This window comes from Salvelinus sp. IW2-2015, linkage group LG30 (genome assembly GCF_002910315.2).
Source record: "Salvelinus sp. IW2-2015 linkage group LG30, ASM291031v2, whole genome shotgun sequence".
NCBI lineage: Eukaryota > Metazoa > Chordata > Actinopteri > Salmoniformes > Salmonidae > Salvelinus > Salvelinus sp. IW2-2015.
Genome location: NC_036869.1, coordinates 11,813,626 through 11,813,891, shown reverse-complemented (window position 1 = coordinate 11,813,891; position 266 = coordinate 11,813,626).

The window sequence follows — 266 nt, the reverse complement described above, 5'->3', positions numbered from 1 at the left end:
TTACCACCTGTTCAACCTCTCCTTGATATATTCTGAAATCCCAAGGATTGGCAAGTGCGGGCATCCTCTTCAAAAGGGGAGACACCCGGACCAAACTGTTCAGACCTATACCATCCTGCCCTAAAAAGAAGGAATAAAAGGAGAAAAGGGAAAGAAAGAGCAAAAGGAGTAGGAAATCAGGAAAGGATATAGAGAAGAAGAAGGAAAGAAAAAAAGAAAGAAGAGGAGGAAAAAGGAGGAAGAAAAGGAAGATAAATCTGGATGTC